Consider the following 19,378-nt stretch of genomic DNA (forward strand, 5'->3'; position numbering starts at 1 on the left):
GAATAGCAATATAATTTTAAACTACTAGAAGCCCATTGTTATGTTTTCTTAGTTATTATGTTATAATTAAGATACATTTATGATGCCCCAAAACAATATTATATGCTTGTATGCCTTATTTTATTTTGGTAATTTAAGTACTACTTGTCATTTAAAAAATAATGATAATAAAGTAATCTTTCCTGCCCTCCCCCCAGCCTGCACTTGTGAAAGGGATGTTAGTTCAGGTGTCATTTAAGACAACACAAGCATAAATTATTTCACATATAATCTTTTATGTTCAATGAATAATGCATATTATGATCAGTATCCAGGGTTCCAGGTGTTTTTGTTTTAATATTAATATGCATTTTAAAAATTAATAAATATGTGTATTAAGGTTCTCTATACCATTCATAATACAAGCATGTAAAAAGAAAGTGAAATGTTAACTGATTGATGGAACTTTCAAATTTGGAGACAGCTCAAGACACAGTTTTCTATTAATTTTGCTTCATTTTGGTCAGACTAAACATTTATAGAATTTAGGTAAAGAATTAAGATATGCATTATGTTAATGACAGACATTGTTATTACACCATGTGTTTCTGAATTTGAACATTTTCATTTAAATCTAAAGGGATGGAATCAGATGACACTATATCCCAAGTCAAATGAAGAAAGGAACTCTTTTCTCCTTTATTTCGTATGTGTAAGCTATAATAACCCTATAAACAGCGAATGCTCCCGCGGCTAAGAGCTATTATATTCCAATCAGATATCTTTTTATAGACATTTAGACATTAGAGATGAAAATAAGGTGATAAAATATCATTTGCTCCTAATTAAAGTGCCCTATTTAAATGACAATAGAGAGATCCTCTTTTATAATCAGATCATGGGAGAAAATTCTTTAATAAGATGGTACTATCCTATGTGATTTGATTAATAAATAAGCCACAGTCTGTTCTAGATTTTTTTATAAAAGGATCGTCAGACTCAGAGTCAATCTTTAATCTCAGGGTAGGTTTATCCTTAGCTTTCTGCTGCTTTTCCACCTAGTCCAGGTGGCATTCCCCCAGGAAAACCCAACAACTATTTTAATCTTAATCTAAATGTGAATAAAAGTACTGTGAAAATAATGAAATAATGCATTTGAAGGTAAAATGGCAGGAATGTGGGGATGAATTGCTGTTTTGAATTTCAAATAATTCAAACCATCAGAAGTAGCATAGTATAAAGAAAAAGCAGTTTGGGAATGAGCATGCCTGGATTTGAATCCTGATTCCAACCCTTACTAGCTCAGTGATATTTGGCAAATATTAGAGCCTTGGTTTTCTCTTAAGTAATAATAATATAGACACAACAGGGTTGCTGAGAAGGAAGAATGAAATAGCATCAGTAAAGCAACGAGTGTATACAAAATAAAAGAGGAAGCAAGGAACACATATTGAACGTTTAATCTTTCCTTTCAGTAGAATAAAAGACATTGACAGACTACACTATGTATGGGCTATGAGCTTAAACTCAATGAAATCTTTAGATTAAAATAGAAACGCAAGTTAACTTAGACTTAATGAAGTTAGACAGTAGACTTCGAAGACGTTCAATACATTTAACAAATGGTTGATCTCGTTTATGTCCCTTTCATTTTACAGGACAGTCAGAGCAATTTATTCTTGCTGGAATCTCTAGATGCTGATGCTAAAATCTGATTCGTAAGTTAGAAACCCAGGAGTCATTCTCGATTCCACACTCTTCTTTATGCCTTGGTAGAATCCATCAGCAAATGTGGTCAATTATATCTCCCAAACATTTCTTAAATTCTTCTAGTTCTCTCATCTCCACTGGTGTGTGCTTGTCTAGGTCACCTTCATCTTGAGCCTAGAATTTTCAACAGTCTCCTAACTGGCCCTCTATCCTTTCATTCTTGCCTCCTCCAATCTGTGCTTTCATAGTACAGTCAGGGTTTGTCTACTTCCGTTCCTTTCTCCCTGCAATCCTTCTCTTTGCACATCTATTTTCCTTATCCTGACCTTCAAGGTATTGCATCATCTGTCCCTTGCTTACTTCTAGGACCCTGCCCCAGACCACCAGCCCCTCTCCCGTTATACTTTTTCACATTGGCCTTTTTTCAGGTCCTCACCTTGTTGACCTCTCCCTGCCTCAGGGCCTTTGCCTTGAAAGCACTACCGCTTCTTTTTGCATAGCTAGCTCTTTTTTATTCTTTATATCACTTTCTCAGCAAAGCCTTCTGATCCTCACCCCAATCTAGTTGTTCCTTCTTTACTCTCACTTTATCTGTCTTAGAAAGAGCATCGATTATGTGCCAGCAGCTATTCTAGACATGGGATAAATCAATTCATATGACAGACAAATATCTCTAATCAAAAGTAGTTTACATTCTAGTATAGAAAATAAAATAAATTGTATAGTATGCTAGAAGGTGGTAGATGCTTTGCAGAAAAATAAAGCAGAGAATAGGGTTGAAAAGTTCAGGAGTGAAAATTGCAATTTTAAGTAGTATGGTAAGAAAAGTCCTCCCTGATATGATGACATTTGTATAAAGATGTGAAGGAAGAAAGGGAGTGATACAGATAACTGGGGGAAGATTATTCCAGACAGTGGCAGGGAAACTGTAAATGCAAAGGCTCTGAGGTGGGCATGTGCCTGGTATGTTTGAGGAACAGTGAAGGGCCAGTGAGTGTGGAGTGGATTCAGCTTTTGATTCGACACTTACCACAATATGAAAGTTAATTAATCCTTTTTCCCCCCTTGTCTCTCTTTCTCACTGATCTCCATGAGGGAGGAGCGATTTCTTTTTTAATCTCTGATGTATCCAGTATCCAAAGCACTTGACACAATGCCTAACACATAGTAGACAGGCAAGAAAATTGTTTGATGAATGACTCTTCTCTTAGGCTACTGATGTTGAGAACAGATGACTCAACTTGGACATGAGGTGGAGTGCAGCTGCTTTTAGATTTGTGTATTCCTATGGAAAGATGTTAAAGTTAGAGAAGGAGATTATGGTTGATGCTGCAGAGCCTCACCAGAAACTTACCAGACATGGGCAGGTCCTTCCAGAAACAATTACAGGTAAAGAACTTGGCTGGAAGCCATCAAATAATAATGAAGGAAATTGCATGATCTTGAGCGCAATTGTAGGCATTGTGATGAATTATTCCTCCCTACCTCAAAACTATTTCTGTCTATAGGATGAGAATGGATACCTGGAAGCAATGGACTTTCCCTTAGGCCTGGCCTAGAGAGAAGCTGAACTTCATTGTCCTTTGGTCCTCCCTTTTCTAGCTTCCATTCTCTGAGCCCATCTTTATCTCCTTCTGTTGAAACATGTCTGACAGTGTGTTTCTTTACTGCAGTTATATTCTTGTTTCTGTGGATACATGCTGGTCATCATGATTTAATTTGCAAAGAGGCTAGTCTTTTTACTGAATTGTTTTCTAACTTAACATGAAAATCTCAAAAAATGATGCTTTACGGTAGGCACTGTTTTAATATAAGGTCAGAAACTTATCATCTGGAAAGAAAAAAAAAATCTAACCGTTTAGCTGAGGATACTCCTGATGGATGATGACTCGGAATTTATTCAGTGCGTTCTCAAATCCAAGAATTGGATTAACCCTGATATTTGGTAATGAGTTGTCATGATTGGAATGATAAATAAATACAAGTCTTTTTTCTACCATGTAGATTTGAGTGGATGCAGAGAATCCTAATTTTGCATTCAGGATTAGAAACCCCAATATTAACACTCTTCTCAAAATTTCTCACATCATCCCGCACTAATTCAGTGAGCATTCCTCTACAGTCTGCCTGAAACGGAGCAGGACCCTATGGTCCTACCCCCCCAGCCCCATGTCCTCAGCCTGCTTTTGTCTGTGGAAAAACTTTAGCCAAAGAATAAGTTTAATCAGAGAAGTGAGAAAATGCAGAAACAGGAAAACAGTCAAAAGAGACCAAATAATAATAGTTTAGTCATTGAGCATAGTCAAGGACCTTTAGTTCCTCCTTAAGGGCAGTAGATAATATTCTAAGCCATATCCTGTGAGCTGTCTTATGGATACTGAAACTCCCACCAGGTAGAAGAAGTTAACTACATGATGACCAGGCTGTAGCCATGACATAGGCTGCCACAATTCTGAGAATTGGCTTCAAAGAAATGGGAACAAACTGACCCTGGAACTGAAGACTAACTGTACCTAAAACGATCAAGATGATGCTGGTCAGACCACCGATGACCAATTTCAAGATGACTGTCAGAGCTGACTGTATTGTTTCTGCATGCGGCCCCCTCCCTCTGTCTATAAAAGCTCTTGCCCCTTGATTGTCCGGGCGGGGGTCGGGGGTAGGCATCAGCGCCCCCCCTGCCCCGGTTGTCAGCTTCCAAAATAAAGCAAACTTTCCTTTCCACCACCTGGTCTCTTTATTGGCTTTTGAGCAGTGAGCAGCCAGACCCCACTTTTGGTTACATGCCTTGGTTGGTCTTCTGTTCCTTAGCTTTTCAAGCTACCACCCCTAACGTTCTCTCTCATTGAAGACTTAGCTGGTTCGAGCTCATTCATTCTCTCAGTTTTATCTGTCATTTACCTCAAGGCCTCCTGAGATTTATATCCACCAGCCCTCCTTTCTTTCTGGAACTGTAGTCCCATATTTTCAGTTAGTTGTATGTTGTACATGTTCACCAGTTTCTTATTTTCAGGTACTTCAATCCCAAACCGTCCCACCAGACTTACCATTTCCCCTTTGAGATCTCTCTCTTGCAATCTTCATTTCCATTTGAAGATCTCATCATCAAACCTAGAAAATAATACTAGAAAATGAAGAAAATGATCATCCTTCTCTTTCCCCCCTTCATATTCAGAAGTCACTTATTTACTTCATAAATATTGAACACTTGTGGCTCTGGGGGTAAAATTGTTAGCAAAACCACCTGCTTCCTGTCCTCATGGAGTTTATCCTCTGTTCTTGTCACTCAGCTCTTTCTATTCTATATAAAGATACCAACACATCCTCTCTTCTCTGTCTTCATAGTCACTGCTGTGGTTTGGGTCTCAGCATTTCCTGCTTTGATAGTGAATAGCCACAAAGTTGGTTTCTGTGCCTCCATTGTTTTCCCTCCAATCAGTCCGCATTGCTGACAGAACCTCCTGTTTCTTTAATGCATGCAGGTTTGCATCACTGCTTGATCCTCACTTAAACCTCTTTGTTAGATCTCCTGGACTGACAAAATAAGGTGTATAATCCTTAGTAAGACATCTTTGCCCTGACTTACCTCTCCATTTGCATTTCCTTCCTCTTTCCTTCTCTTGCACCTGCCTCGTGTTCCAGGCACATAAGAGCTTTTAACCATATTCTGATCACATGACTTTCATGCTCCTGTTTGAAAAACCATCTGCACTTTTCAGGGTTTCGTGAACACTGTTTAGAAGACATTCAGTGTCACCCCTTCTGTGAAACCTTTCCTGATTTCCCATGCTTCCCCATTTCAGGGCTCCCCCAGTCCTTCATGCATTGCTTTTTAGGACTTGACTTTAATTTTTTGTATTACCCACATCTGTAATACAATGTTTATTATTTCCAGTTTTAGCTTCTTTAAAATGAAGCAAGAGGTAAGAATACTTTTGAAATATTCCAGTGGCAGAGTCCTTATAGATTTTTTATGTTTTTTTTCCCAAGTCTTTTTTGCATTGTATTTCCACTGTATTGATATTTCTCTTAGCAGGTCACCTTTATTTAAAGCCTTTCCAAAGCAATTAATTGGGTTTTTTCCCCCTAATACAGTAGTTTTTAGTATATTCAAAGAATTATACATCCATTACCACAGTCAATTTTAGAAGATATGCATTACTTCAAAAAGGAATTCCCATATCCATTAGCAACCACTCTCCATTTGTCCCTAAATCCCTAGCCCTAGGCAACCACCCGTCTATTTTCTACCTCTATGGATTTGCTTATTTTGAACATTTTGAATAAATGGAGTCATAACTTTTATATGATTGGAGTTTGTGCCTGGCTTTTCCACTTAGCATGTTTTCAAGATTCATCCATATTGTAACATGTGTCTGTATTGCCTGCACCTTTATGGATGAATAATATTTCATTGTACAGATAAGCCATACTTTGTTATCCATTCATTAGTTGATGGTGTTTTGAACTGTTTCCACTTTTGACAATTATAAATAATTTTGCTATGAACATTTCTTTATGAGCTTTTGTGGTTTAGTCTTAATAGAAATAACTCTTTCCTTTTGAACTCTTATTTGCATAGCGGTTAAGAGCAAGCGTGGATTCTAAAGTTAGATTGTTTGTGTTTAAATCTGCAACTTACTATCTGTATGACTTTGGAAAAGTTTCCTAGATTCTTTGGGCCTCAGTTTTCTCACCTCTAAGAGGGAGATAATAATGTCTACTACATAGGATGGTTGTTAAGTGGATTAATTTATATAAAGTATATAGAACAGTGCCAGGAGCATAGGAACTTCTCTATAAATATTTGCTAACAATGTAATTATTTATGTAATATTTATTGAATTGCATAAGTCTAATAGCGGGTGCAGCTGGTAAAACAAGGTTGGGAATAAACACAACTGATTGTTGATAAACTTAACTTGTGGGATTCGTACTAGCTGGGATCACTCAGTGTGCAATCATATCAGACACTACTGATGGAAATGGAAATTGTTAATTAATGTGAACCCAGTGGGCCACTTAAAGGAAGGTCAGTTAAGAGGGCTTCTACCTTATGGGGAATGCTCACAAAGACAAGGTTAAAAGTTAGAGCTTAGATGAAATTGCAGGTGGATCCTTGCATTGCATCTTATATACTTTATCATTTAATCTGGTTAGGCATTGAAAAAGGAGAGAAGCACGCATTCAGTGTGGCCTAGAAGTGTCTAAGTTTCCTCATGTAAGACCACTAATAAGACCACTAATACCAACTACATGAATTTTGTAAGATTGTTGTGAGGTTGGATGAAGACGTGTTGTGAAATCTGTGAACTGAAAGTTATTTTTTAACTTTTTTGAGGAATAATCACAAATATAATTGCATATATTTAAAGTATACAACATAATGATTTTATACACAGACACACACACATTACAGAATGATTACCAAGATCAAGATAATAAACACATCCATACCTCATGTAGTTAATATAGCTAACTCTTTTTCGTGTGTGTGTGTGTGTGTGTGTGTGTGTGATGAGAATGCTTAAGATCTACTCTCAGCAACTTTCAAGTATATAATATATTATTAACTACACGGATTAATCTGGAGCGCATTATGCTAAGTGAAATAGGCCAGAAAGAGAAAGGAAAATATGTATGGTATCACTTATATGTGGACTCTTAAAAAAAAAAGCTGATTTTATAGAAACAGAGAACAGAATGATGGTTGCCAGGGCCTGGGGGGCAGGGGAAGTGGGGTGATGCAGATCAAAGGGCTCAGATTTTTAGTTGGAAGAAAGGTAAGTCCTGAGGATCTTATGTACAGCACGGTGAGTGTAATTCTGTAGCAGTGCAGTACCGTCTATGTGAAAGGAAAATCATAATTTGAATTGTTGTTTGAACGTTTGTGTATTTGTTTGATGTGTAAGTGATTTGGGTCAGGAAAGTAAAAACCACCCTAGGTCTTTACTATAGAAAGGAGGTGTAATGTAGGGAATCTGAAAGGGCGGAACTTGAGAGGAGCTGGGCCAACAGTCTCAGATACCTGTAGCAACGAACACGCGTACATCTCAGGAAATGACCCAAAGCCTTGGGCAAAAGCTCCTGAGCCCTCTGACCAGACCACACCTGCCCCAACTGCGACCTGAGAACAAGGGTTTCTCTTTCTTTTCTGCCTTCCAGCTCTCACACAAGCTTCTCTCACTGAAGGACTCTCCCTGGATCCTTGCTGGCAAAAGAATCTGGAAATGTAGTTTGCAGGCTTTATACTCCTTGCAAGCTCAGGAGGAGAGCTCAGAAGGCAGGGATGGTACTGGGTGTCAACAAGTCATATCCAGCAGTGATTGGTAGTTTGAATTTGAAAATATTTCCACTGACATGTTGTGCTTGATCGAGCCTTATGCAGACTTTCCTGTTTTTCTTGTATTGTGTGCATGGTCCAGAGGGCTAAAATGATGAGTGAGAAGCAAAAGCATGGCTTCTAACAATGCACACACGTTTGAAAATTCCATTTGAGTGGCTTCCCTCCAAGATAATGGCTGGAGAGGTCAGTATTTGGGGCTTAAGTGAAATGGAATATTGCTCAATTTAGTGACCACACAGAATTAAAAGAGATGTCAAATATTTTTGAAGTATCTTGACATGAAACATTTTGAATGAGGCAAGAGAGAGTGGAAGGCACATTTACCAAAGTAGAGGTGATAAGTTTATAGATAACAGTTTTGTGTATATTTTGAAATTTATTTAAGCACAATCTTTTACAATAATGTTTGAAGTAAAGTGATTGATAATACATTAAACATGATGTATATGAAGCTGTGTCTATTCACCTGTCTGTATATGTTGGATAGATTATTTTCTCCTCCATCTCCTGGGACCAGGAGAAAGCCCCAAAGACCCTTTGGTAGTGCTCATAAAGGCGGAGGAAGAGATGCCAACTTTTTTAACATAAAACTGTCCCAGGATCTTGGCAACATCAAGGGTCTAAATGCCCTGTGGGTCTTTTGACCTAAAAAGCCCAAGTTCAATTCAAGTGCAACTAAAAGGAGCTGAATGCCTAAGTCAGTGTGAGGCTGAGAGAAAGATGAGTGGGCCTGAGGTGGATGGTAAAGCAGTGCAGAATTACAGGTAGGAAACTGCACAGTGCATTGCCCCAAAGAGAGTGCTAAGCATCAGTAGCGTCACACAATTTCTTGAAATATTTCCTTATTTCCTGACAGATTTTTAAAGTATGTATAGTTACATCACAAACTATTTTCAAAAATAAAAAATTTTCTGAAATATAATATACATATTTTTGTATGTTGATGAAAAACCATATATTTATTATCTGAAAATTTAAAATAAGCAGAATGATTATATTTATGCACTTTAATTAGTTCCTTAATTATATCTGTCCCTAGTAGAATGGACAGGATGCATAAGTTTTCATGCATCTAGAATATTGCAGCTTGGTACACCCTGTGGCCACCAGGCATAGCAGTCATCACCCCATGACTCTGGGTGAGACATTATCTGTTCCTAAACATTTGTGTCCTAAGACCCTGCATACAGTCCTTGAAAGGAAAGCATTATGTTGAGTCTGGAATAATTTGGGAAAAGAGAGACCAGTTATTACTGGCTGTCTTTTGGATTTTTTTATGTATTAAAATAAGAACTCTTTATTCCACATGATGTCACATACTACTAGATGAAACCATAACTGTAGATGGAAGTACAAAGTAGAAATCTTCCAAACTCATCCCAACTCTGACTGAGTCTCAACTGGATTCAGATACTGGTCCCACTACTTATTTGTGCAAGTAATTAGTGCCTCAGTTTTCTCATCTATAAAATGGAATTTCTGTGAAAACTGTTGTGAGGTCTAAATAAATGTAAAACGTTTCGAGCCAGGCAGAGAGGAAAAGTACTATCAATTACTTTTATATTATTTAGAAAACTTTTTCCCTCCAATTCATTGTTGAGATTAAAGACATTGTCCTATAGTTTCAGAGGTGTTCTTAAATGTCTTCAGACATCCGTTGTGATTATATCACAATTTATTCAGTGTATTGTTGAAGGACATTTGGGTTGCTTCCAGGTTTCATCGTTTATAAATAGAACTGCTGTGAACATTCTTGTTTATGTCTTTTGGTAGAATGTCCATTCATTTGTCTTGAATAGAAACTCAGGAGTTAAATTGCAGGGTTAAGGGGTAATATGTTTGTGAAACTTTATTGAGCGCTTGAATTCTTAAACGTCATGTCATCATCATCATCACCACCACCAACAACAACATCATTACCGTCATTGCTAACAATATTAGCTGGTCTGTTTTGCCAATGAGTTATTTATTTCCCCCTCTCTTTTCTAAGGCACACTTTCCTAAGTCAGAGAGATATCATGTATGTGTGTGATTTCAACACTTTCTCCTCTCAGTCCGTAACCTACTGGACCAGAGGTCACATCAGATTCAAGCTGGGATGTCCATATTCTGTTTCCAGAAGCTGGAGTTGGGACTAAGAGAGAGCTGTTCACTCTCTGTGGATCTGGAACATGGAAACTTGCAAATGCAAGACAGACGTTACACCAAATAATTAGAGAGGCAAAGGCAGTCAAGGTTTAGAGAGAAAAGAATCAACCAGTTGTAGTAAAAGAAAGACATACTTCTTGGATTCCTGAGAATTTTCCATTTTCTCATTCAAGTCTCTAATTGAGATTAGTTTTTATTCTATCTGTGGATAGTCTGAAGCACTTCTGTGTTCGCTGAATAGAATGTCCCTTTTTCTACAAGCTTGCTAGAGGGAGTGTTTGATACCAGTAATCGAGTGTTTTCCTAATATCATTTTATACTGTATCATTCCTGGGTTTAGCTGTACCAATAATTTGGAAAATTATTTCTATTGGATCAACTTGTATTCCTCCAATATACAAGCATATATAGCAAATGGGTCAGTCAATAAATAATAGAAAGGTAATAAATATTCTGATATCAGCAGTGCTGAAGCAAAATATTCTCCTTACAATGCCACTAACATCATGGTTTTATAGATAACAGAAGAAGGCTTTATTTTATTCAGAAGGCCTCGTGCTCTGATGTCTTCAGCTAGAAAGGTAACTCCTGTGAGTTCTAAAGGCCTCTTTCTTCTCTCAGTGGGTTTTACCATCCTGTCCCTTTGCACCAATACCCCTCCATCCCCACATATAGTTCTGATTCTGTAGCTGGGAACTTATGTGTGCTTTATTACACATACCCAGAGTCAGGGTATTTCTTCCCAAGATACATAGATGTTTACACGTCTCTTAACAGAAATTCAAGCAAGAGTGTCCCTTTGCAGTTTGTTCTGTTGGTCCATCACTCCCATGAGTTAGAGCTCTCAGAAGTAATAAGTAATTGGAGCCTGTGCTTTAAGAGTAGTGTTTTGGAGAGATGCTGTTGGAGGTCAGGGTGCCTGACATGGAGAGCTAGTGGAAAAGTTATATAATTTAACTCTTCATCTACCTTCTACCTTCACTGGTCCACTGACCTGACTTGAAAAATAAATTTGAATGCCTACAGATACTATCTAACTCAGCCTTGAAGAAGCTAAAGGAAGCCTCTTATTATTTTGTTCTTTCCCCCACCGTAGTCTACTTCTAATTGTATACAGTGGCCTGAGGGGTGGGTACAGGGGTGGGGGGGTAAGGGGTTCGTAGTTCTACCAGACAGATTGAACAGATGAATTGAACAAGTTAGCATCTTTCACCCTCATCTCCTTGTTTATCCTAATCTTTTCCTTCACCATAAATTAAATGTTTTACTTTTATGAGAATTTGTTCCAGAGCTCGAACAACTAGACACCTATGGAAGGTTTGGTATCAGAGGATCTAAATTTCAGGATGGATGTGAAAAGTCACATTGGAACTCTCAGGTTCAAGGAAATGTCTTGAAAGTCCTTCTTTATCGTGTCCTCACCTGTTGCTTCTCTCCACCCTGGGAAAGTGTCAACCTCAACCCAACTCCTGTCTTCTTTCACTTCCTAATCTCACCTTTAGTCTGTAGTTTCCTGAAATATGACGATGAATCTTCCACAGCCCCTGAGTTCCTGTGTCTCAAAATATTCAGCTACTAGTAGATCAGCTAAGACCAAATGGCTGCATGCAAGATCGGTGCTCCAGGTGGATTATAAACAGGCAGACCAGGCACCTGGTTAGGGGCATGGGAAAAGCTGGGTCCCTCAAACATCAGACGAAGTGTAAAAATTCCTAATAATAGCTAATGCTTATTCAAGGCTTACCATGTGCCTGGTACCACTCTAAGCACTTGATATATAGGTTAACTCTTTTAACCTTCCCAGAAGTCCTATAAACATATACTATTGTTACCCTCAGGAAACAAAGGTACCGAGAGGTTTTTTCTTGTCCAAGTCACGGAATGAGTAAGTGGAAGCAGCAGAGCAGGAATTTAGACTCAAGCATCTGAATCCAAAGTCCAGACTCAATCTCACCTCCCAGATGAAAGAATTTGATATTTAAGGGAAAAAAATCATCTTGAAAACGTAAGATTTTTTTGAACGAACACTTATTTTATAGCCTAGAATTTTAGTTTTCAGCGTATCATGGATGTGTATAGGGAAAGCACTAAAATCTCTTTTGTGTTAGGGCTCTAGAGTTTTTACTATGACTTTGGGCCACTTATAGGCTGTGAGGCTTTGGGCAGTGTATGTCTCTGAGCCTCAGTTTCTTGTTTTATATAATTAAGATATAATAGGCGTGTCCTATAGTCGTATCTGGAAAGACAAATTTAAATTATAATGTACATTATAAGTACTCAACAAATGGTAACAATACCTGTCATTTAATGAGTGATTATTAGGAGACAGGCAATTCCTATCTACACATTATCTCAGATAATCAAATGGAGGGACACTAGCTACTGCAAAACACTATGAAGTTAAAAAAGTTTAAATCCCTCTAATAGGACTCAAATGTGAATGTTCCTTTCTTTTTCCTGGTTGTCTGTTTGTGGTTGGTTGTTTGGTTTGTTTTTGTGTTTATTTTTTTGGCAAGGCTTATTACAAGTACAAGACTTTTGAGTATCACAAAAGTTTATAACTTAATATCGTTCTTAGGAAGAATTATACCTACGTTGCTGACCCTTAAGAAAACAGAAGAGAATACCATCTGTATGTCAGCATTAAAGATTAAAAACTTTGTACTAGGGGCTTCCATGGTGGCGCAGTGGTTGAGAGTCCGCCTGCCGATGCAGGGGACACGGGTTCGTGCCCTGGTCCGGGAAGATCCCACATGCTGCGGAGTGGCTGGGCCCGTGAGCCATGGCCGCTGAGCCTGCGCGTCCGGAGCCTGTGCTCCACAACGGGAGAGGCCACAACAGTGAGAGGCCCATGTACCGCAAAAAAAAACCCCAAAAAACTTTGTACTAGGCAGTACAAGTGGGTAATTTAATTCTCTCAGAATGTTTATGTCTGGTTTTCTTATTGCCCAATTTCAAAAGGATGCTGTGTTTTAAAAATGAATATATAGAAGTTTCTTGATTTCCCTTTACAGTAAGTGATTTCCCTTTACAGTAAGATGAACATTTGATGAAAAGAAATGGGATTTTCTGAAGTACATCTGACACAATTTGCTTCCAACTGGTAGGTATAAATTAATGTAACAAAAGGCAATAGTTTTTTAAGTCTTACCTAAAATTGAGGTATCTAACCTTGTTTCTTTTTAGAGACTGAGAGAACATCTACTGAAGGTAATGAAAACAGAGTTACTGTGTTCCCTCGCGGCATCATTCTTGGAGCCTTGACATTTGAATTCCCAAGTTAGCTTTTATTTTTAACAGTTGTTGAAAATATACATTTTTAAATGCCAACAACTTAGAAGTAGTTTCCCTTTCCCTAGCAATATACTGGTGGCATTCAGTCACATGGTTCTTCCTTCCTGTTAACCTAACATGATTGGAAATGTTGTATATTGGGAAAAAAGAATTCCATGTTTTCTAATGGGTTAGGCCACTAAATGATTCAATCAAGAATATGTGTGCGGGCTTCCCTGGTGGCGCAGTGGTTGAGAGTCTGCCTGCTGTTGCAGGGGACATGGGTTTGTGCCCCGGTCCAGGAGGATCCCACATGCCGCGGAGCAGCTGGGCCCATGAGCCATGGCCGCTGAGCCTGCGCATCCGGAGCCTGTGCTCCACAACGGGAGAGGCCACAGCAGTGAGAGGCCCGCGTACCGCAGAAAAAGAAACAAGGTACTTTAAGGACATAGGTACTTTAAGGAAGCTAATTTATTGTTCAGTCTCTAAGGAGGAAGGTATAAAAGTGAAAAGCTTTCACTGTGAGCTTGCTGAGAATTCAGATGTAAATTATTTCACATGACAGAGGTTCATAAAACTGTAGATGGTATAGAACAAAAATCAGTGAAGAAAAAAATTGAATTAAATGAAGACCAGTGGCAGCACATTAAATTGTATTAGGATTAACAAGAGGGTTTTCCTATGGTTTAATAAAGTACTTTCCAAGTTTCTATGACCTCCTGGATGTACTTGTACAGTAAGTGCAGAACAGGCATGGGAATGTGACAGTCCTTCATATTTGCATTAATGCCAAAGACTCTTAGAAGTTAATGAGAAGGAAATGTTTGAAAAGATTTCAAGGTTATTCTCATATATTTATGAGAATATTTATGTATAAGGTTATTTATTTAGCATGGGACTGTATCTTAACAACCACAAGACAAGAACACAGATTACCTTGATTGATTTTTTTCACTTTTCAGGCTTCCATTAGTCTTTCTTTTTATTGGTACCATGTCAGAGTTTCCATGAATACAGCATCTTTTTTTACCCCATAGTTTTATTTTCTTTTAAGTTGGAAGTAAATGGAAATATATACTTTTTTCCTCTCTGAGTTTCCACTAGGTGACAAAACCTTGGATAATGAGGATAAAGATGAACAAATACTATAATTGTCCTTAAGAACAATATGAGACATGGAAAAGAATGTTCATGGCAGCACTGTTGGTAATATAAAAACTGGAAACAGCCCCAATACTCATTAATATGTGAATGAATAAATAAATAGTGGTATATTCATTTTACTATATAAAAGTGAAAACCACTTAATACACAGCAACTTTGTACATCAATCTTAGTATCATTAGGTTGAGTCCTAAAGCAAGTACCAGAAGGTTCCCTTTTTCAGAAGCCACTTTTTAAGGATTGTAAAAACTTTAAAGAGCCGAGATTCCTGATGCCATCATTTAGCTGCTACGCTAGCCCTAGATACCTAGGTAAGACCTTCTGATTGTGAGATAAATAACACCCTCCTTTTTCTATAGTCCCTATACTTACTATTATTAATTTTTGGTATTTACAAGTAAACACATTCCTATTTGATACTTTTTTTATCGTTTTCTTTCAATGTTATGAATTTTTCAATTTGATTAAATAATGATTTTTATTTATTTATTTATTTTTGGCCAATGGTCTTTGTTGCTGCACGTGGGCTTTCTGTAGTTGCAGTGAGCAGGTGCCACTCTTCATTGTGGTGCGTGGGCTTTGCATTGCCGTGGCTTCTCTTGTTGTGGAGAACAGGCTCTAGGGGCACGGGCCACAGTAGTTGTGGCTCGCGGGCTCTAGAGCACAGGCTCAGTAGCTGTGGTGCACGGGCTTAGTTGCTCCATAGCATGTGGGATCTTCCCAGACCAGGGCTTGAGCCCGTGGCCCCCTGCATTGGCAGGCGGATTCTCAACCACTGTGCCACCAGGGAAGCCCCTAAATAATGATTTTTAAATTGTCAAAAGTAAACTATGTCCTGTCAGTATAGACCAGGGCCAGTGAGAATGGTCTGCAGGGCCAGCTAGTGTCCCTGGGGACACTCATTTGAGAAACTCAACAATAACCAAGTGTACGTACAGAGCAGAGGAGGTTCAATGAACTATAATGGATTGTTATAGTATCTCCATTGAACTGAGAGCCTCTAAAGTCATAAACTCTATTAAAGCCACCCAAAGAGGGTTTCTAAACTGTTCATCTCTCCTAAAATTCCAACACAAGTAGACCTCTTAAGTCAGTGACCATACTACTACCCTGGAGGCCTATCAGAATGAGGCCCCTCTGTGCTTGAGAATTGGATTTGTTCACTATGGTCAAACAGAATAAATTGAACTCTTTTTGTATAATTCCAAGGATGCACCTTTAGATCTTTTCCAGAGATCTTAGGGTACATATTAAAATGAGTTGTAGCTGAAAACTACTTGCTACCCAGCTCCCCTTTCCAAATTAAACATTTATTCTCAGCTGGATGCTTGGGTTTCCTTATTATATTTGATTTTGTTTAAATATCTACAAAGACAGGCATTTTTGGAATTCTTTAACATCAGTGGATTAATTGCTTGCTGTATTGTTTCCTTTGTAATTCTTTTTTTTTTTTTTTTTTTTTGCGGTACGCGGGCCTCTCACTGCTGTGGCCTCTCCTGTTGCGGAGTACAGGCTCCGGATGCGCAGGCTCAGCGGCCATGGCTCACGGGCCCAGCCGCTCCGCGGTATGTGGGATCTTCCCGGACCGGGGCACGAACCCGTGTCCCCTGCATCGGCAGGCGGACTCTCAACCACTGCACCACCAGGGAAGCCCTCTTTTTTTTTTATGGTATTTAATAATGAAGTGTTTTACTTCATATTTCCTGCGTATCAGATCTCTATAGCTCCCTTCCCTCAAGTTGCAATTTTAAAAAAAAAAAAATTCAGGGCAAAGGCTGATTCTGTGATTACAGATATCCTGGAAAGAAAAAAGAGAGGAAATTAAAAAAGGGATGATAAAAATTGATATAGAATAATAAGATGATTTCTTCCTGGAACACGATTTTTATTAAAAAATTGAAAATATCTTGCTGTCATATAGTATCAGTCCTGATAGTTAATTTCTGGCTGGAAGAATTCTGGTTCTCATTGTGGTGCTTCCACATTGTTTCACATTGTTTTGTGTCATCTGATTACCTTATCAGTGAAAACTACCATTTAGGTAACTCAGGGAATCTGAACAAGATGGGTGATGGGAAGATTCACAAAGGCCTACTGTCTTTTATTATTTTCTTTCTTCTTTCTTCCCCTCGTTACCCCAGATCTCTTCAAGTTCAACTTTTATGATGAATTAGACACTCTGAAGCCAGAGTTTACATCTCCTTAATCATGAAAAAGTCATGAAAGTTCTTGTTTGTTGACAAAATTTAAACCATGTGTAATTTGTTGAACTGTATGAACTCCAGCTACCATTTAGTGATGCTCATTGTGTGTCAGACACTGTGCTTAGCATGTTACCTATACTGTCTCTCATAGTTCTATATACACCTTTGTGAGGTCAATACTGTTCTCTCCATCAGTAAAGATAGGACACTGGTGCTTAAGAATGTTATGTAACTCGATCAAAATCAAACAGCTGGCAGTGGATAGACTGCCTAAGATTTGGATCCAGGTTACCTTAACCTAATTCCTTTGCTTAAAATAATTAAACACTTAACTCCTTTTACTCCATTTGTAGAATTAGAATCTTCAAATGGGAAGAAACCTTAAAGACTTTCTTATTTAACCTAATGCATAACTTCTCTGCATATCTCTTAGCTCTTCTTGAACCCACTAAATGATGGGAACCTCATTCCATCCTGAGGCAGCTTCTTCCATTTTCAGAAAGTTCTACAGAGAATTACAGTTATTTAAAACTTGCCTCTTTCTGTACTGCTGTGGATAGGGCCCTGGTTCTCCTCACATGTGTCGTATGTAATCACTCAGTCCCTTGTAGAGAGGTAGCGTGGTGTAGTAGCTAAGCCTCATCTGTAGAATGAGGATGACAGTCATAATAGTGCAAGTGACCTTAAAATGGTGGTGTGGGTTAAATGAAGTAATACATGTAAAATGCCTGGTAATTAGTAACTTATAAAAAGTGTTGAGTTTATTCCATCAAAGCCCAAGCATTCCTTTAAGACCTTGGGGATTTCCCTCACCACCTCTTTCTGAAACCATAAAAATCAAATTTCAGCAAAGTGATAATTGGTTCTAAATATCGAGCCGATTTTAAGCCAGGCCTCCACCTCTGTCTTAACTTTAAACTTTGACCTCATTTGAGCTCCAACATTTGTGTTCAATTTATTCTTACTTGTAGTCTATTCAGATTAACGCCTTGTTTGGATGGCCACCAGCACTGGTCCAAGCTTTGACAAGTTTTGATTTGTCTCCGTCAGCTCTAAGTGCTGCAGTCTTAAAACAAGTGTTTCCAGAATCTGAGGGCCCTAATAGTGTACTCGGACCTCACTTCCCTGGGGTACCTGTTGTGGGGCCGGAGAGGCTGGACACCTTTCAGATGATGGCCTCACACATGTTTGAGGATAGTTATTATATCCCCTCTTTAGACTAAATGGCACTAGTCCCATCAATCAGTTCTTACATGACATAATCCGTCAACCATGTGTATTTTGTCAATGTCTGCCCAAATTTTGGAGTCCAGAACTAGGCAAAATATTCCAAGTGTGGTCTGATCTTGGTGAAGTACTGCTCTTACCATCTGTGTTTAAGCAACCTAATCTTTTGAATTAAAGTGAAAGAAAGGTTGGACTATTCACAATCATTTTTTAATAAAACTTTAAAATAGTGTGATGTGTGAGTGTGTGTTTGCGTGGATAGTTATGTGTATGTGTGTTTGTGTTTGCACCCAAGCAGAATGTAAAATAGAGTGGTTAATTCTTTCAGGTAATTCATTTTTCTCCTGTTGTAGAACTTCAGAAAAAAAGTTGTTTTGATTCAGTAACCCTTAACTATTCTTTGATGTTGTTTGAAGAAACCATGGTTGAAGGGATTTTTTTAGTGTATTCTGTTTTGTCTGTTCTTATTTATAGATGTGCCTTTACTTGAACTAAAACGCCACAAGATAAGGCTAAGAGGAAACAGTTTGGTTTTAAAATTTATCTTTCCATTTAAATGAAAATTTAAACTAGAAGTGTGGATTAAGAAGTCATTAAACAAGTTAACTAAATTGAGGGAAGTAAATATCAGTTTACTATCATGAAGATCAATTCAACTAATTCATTTTCAGTGTCACCACAGTTCCTGATCATTTTCTCATGCTCTCCATCTGGTGTGTATGTGTGAGGAATTTTAGACCTTAACACAAATGTTGTCACTTAGTCTCTTAGGATTCCTTTTCCCAAATGCTAGTATTAAAGAATGCAGCCTCTCTGTTTTTCTTCTCTTGGCTGCTTCTAAAAACAATTCATTCGTTAAATTTTTGGCAGTGCAAGGAGCCAACACAAGTTAGCTTATGTGGAAAAAATAGGGGGACAGACTTGAGGGAGAGGAGAGGTCACAGAAAGGATAGGAACCAGGGCATCTCCTAGAATCTCAGCAGTAGAAAATTGTAGCTTTTCCTCCAGAGTTAAGTTTCCCAACCATTGATTGAACCAGTTCATGGTGAAATAAATCTCAGAAACTCTAGAATTAAAAAAAAGTTCAAATTATTTTTGCACTTTATATGATAAGCAAATGGTTTAAGTAAGAAGTATTTTATTTTGAGGTCAGTGTATTAGTTGTCGTAGTCTCAGTGACTATGAAGAAAGCTTTAAAATTCAGTAAGTGTATGTCTCTCATATGTGATAGTCTGAGCCAAGCATTCTAATAAGCAGCCGTGCTCTGCTCCACAGTCATTCTATTTTTACTCCTCCACCCCCTAACGCTTTATTATTTTCTATAAGT

This window comes from Aethalodelphis obliquidens, unplaced genomic scaffold (genome assembly GCF_003676395.1).
Source record: "Aethalodelphis obliquidens isolate GAN/ISIS:26980383/991018 unplaced genomic scaffold, ASM367639v1 scaffold2, whole genome shotgun sequence".
NCBI classification, from domain to species: Eukaryota; Metazoa; Chordata; class Mammalia; order Artiodactyla; family Delphinidae; genus Aethalodelphis; species Aethalodelphis obliquidens.